At 44.7% G+C, this 2,789-nt stretch overlaps 1 protein-coding gene across 1 annotated transcript in view; it reads right to left on the bottom strand.

Annotated features, from left to right (window-relative positions):
• gfra2b (GDNF family receptor alpha 2b) overlaps nucleotides 1-2,789 on the bottom strand; it is a 77,868-nt gene that overhangs the window by 44,481 nt on the left and 30,598 nt on the right. The window lies entirely within an intron of this gene.

Below are 2,789 nucleotides of genomic sequence, written 5' to 3'. Positions count from 1 at the left end.
TCTCCTCTCCTCTTGTTTCCTCTCCTCTTGTTTCCTCTCCTCTTGTTTCCTCTCCTCTTGTTTCCTCTCCTCTCCTCTTGTTTCCTCTCCTCTTGTTTCCTCTCCTCTTGTTTCCTCTCCTCTTGTTTCCTCTCTCTGTCTGATGGAGCTTTAAACTGATGAAGACTGAGACGAGAGACGAGGAAGAGGAGTCGTTTATTTAGAGTGGAGTGTCCTCTACTGAAGAACCACCTCTAACAAATCCAAAATGCTTGATCAGGTCGCCATGGTTACTGAATTCATCCAAAATTGACCCAGAATCCAAAAGTGAATTAGATGCAAAAGCAGATTGTTTTCTAAACACCGTCACCTTCAGCTTCCACCTGCCAAGATTGAAGCTCCGTGATTGGCTGTTTGTTAGTGAAATGCACCCTGGGAGTCGTAGTTGTGTCCAGCAGCTTTGACCAGATACTTTCTGACGTGGTTGTTCATTTTTTGGAGCAAATATGCAAAATGACTTTGGAGAGGTGGCGTTGCTCAGCGACAGCAGCTGATTGGACACGTGGTCAGTCTCTGTGTGTAACACGTGACGTTGTATTAACGAGCTCAGTAAAGCTTCGCCACAACAGACATCACCGTCACACTGGCTTCATACTGTCCTCTCACACATTGTTATTGTAAAACACAGAAAGTCTCAGTCCTGGTTAAATGTCACAGTCTGGATTTCAGCAGGTCACATGACTCTAATTACCACAGCTCTCATTGGTTTACACACGTTGTGTCTCTCAGTGATAAGTTCAATGTTTCCACTGCTCACAGACTTTCAAGTCTGTAAACAGTTAACTACTTTTGGAAGCCGCTTTGCACACACACACACACACACACACACACACACACACACACACACACACACACACACACACACACACACGCGCGTCCAGCCCTGCCATGACTCATGTACATGTGTGAGCATACGTGTGGAGATTGATGTCATGTTTTCTGACAGAGTTATAGCTCAGATATTGGAAATAATTGAAATGTTTCACACCACCTGCACTGCCACACTCTCTGCATGTGTGTGTGTGTGTGTGTGTGTGTGTGTGTGTGTGTGTGAGAGAGAGATATGGAGAGAGAAAGAGAGAGAGAGAGAGAAAGTGCTTTTGAAGTTGCATTGGTTGCAGCTCTCCTGCTTTGACCATGTTTGTACTTGTGTTGTGTTAATCTGAGAGAGCAGAACCCAATTTACAGAGCTGCGAGTCTATTTCACAGCTGTTTGACCACGCACACACACACACACACACACACACACACACACACACACACACACACACACACACACAGAAAGTGTAAATGACGATGTATTGCTCGGGGCTTCTGACATTTAAACACTCCTCAGAAACATGTGTGAAGCCGACACAGGACACAGTCAGAGAAAGAGTGTGTGTGTGTGTGTGTGTATGTGTGTGTGCGTGTGTGTGTGTGTGTGTGTGTGTGTTGTTGTTGTTGCGGCAGGTCTAATGTGGTATGACCAATCAGAGCGCTGCGGATGGAAAGATGGAGAGAGAGGACGAGACAGGTGAAGGAGTGAAACGCAGTGAAGCATCTTTAGGTTCAATCGATGCATCAGTGTGTGTGTGTGTGTGTGTGTGTGTGTGTGTGATTCTTCCAGAGGAAAATAAACTTTAAATTAATAATTATAATTATAAGAAACAGGTTCATTAATGTAACTGTTGTATAATTGATCTGTGAAACATCAATAACTGATCTATTAACCAGGAAGATCTAACTGCCTTTTAGTCTCTGGGTCAAACTCTACAAACACTGGATCCTACATTTCCCATGATGCAACTCCACTGTGTCACCTCAGTAGAACCTCCTCCCTCCCAGTGTGTAACACAATGTATATGGAAGTTAAATTGTTGTTTCTGTTGTTCTATCGTTTGTTTATTTTGTTTTTGTTTCTTTTCTAATATTTGTGTTTATTCAGTCATTTTTCCTTTAGTTTTTCTTTCTGTTGTAAAAATGTTTGAGTCGTGAAAATATCATTAAATCAACAACGACTCCTGAACAACCATCAACCCTCTGATACGACCCGCAGCAGTGTGGACCTTGATGGTTACAACAACAACAACAACAACAACAACACTCATGGATGATAGAAACAACACGGGAATCGAACACACGGCTCTCCCGTGTCACATCCACCTCCTCCTCCTGACGTGGGCTCTGTCTCTCTTCACACTACGTCACCGACACTTTTCCCTTCGCTTCCTGTCATCATCACTACGACCACTAGATGTCGCCTAGCAACAAAACCTGACTATGATGTCATAACAACCTGCCGCTCAGACGACCTGCGGGCTCGTCTCACAAGTTTAGAGCCACAAAACAACATTACACAGCTGTTTCCAGGGGTTCATTTAACAGCCGACAAACATGCGCACATTTCTATATTTGTGACGAGCCAATAATATAATAGAGGCCGGGACCATGTGACTTCCAGGCCTCGACTGTTTAATGGAGAAATGAAGAAGGTTATCCCTCTGCCCTTTAAATGACGAGGAGCGTGTTGTGGCACATACGAATTCCTGAAAGAAAATAGGTTTTCATGAAAGAGTTGCTTCACACGGCAGCTCACACACACACACACACACACACACACACACACACACACACACACACACACACACACACACACAGAGCTGTAATCACAAAGACACACATTCATTCACAGATGGAGCGGGCCGAGCGGCGGAGGGAGAGCCGTTCAGTTCATCTTAATCAGCAGGGGAACCCCCCCCCCCCCCACA

This window comes from Seriola lalandi, unplaced genomic scaffold (genome assembly GCF_002814215.2).
Source record: "Seriola lalandi dorsalis isolate HSWRI2012SDOR001 ecotype SW California unplaced genomic scaffold, Sedor1 jcf7180002054590, whole genome shotgun sequence".
Classification (NCBI taxonomy): Eukaryota; Metazoa; Chordata; class Actinopteri; order Carangiformes; family Carangidae; genus Seriola; species Seriola lalandi.
Note: the sequence above shows the minus strand (reverse complement) of the source record. Positions and strands in the feature narration are given on the sequence as shown.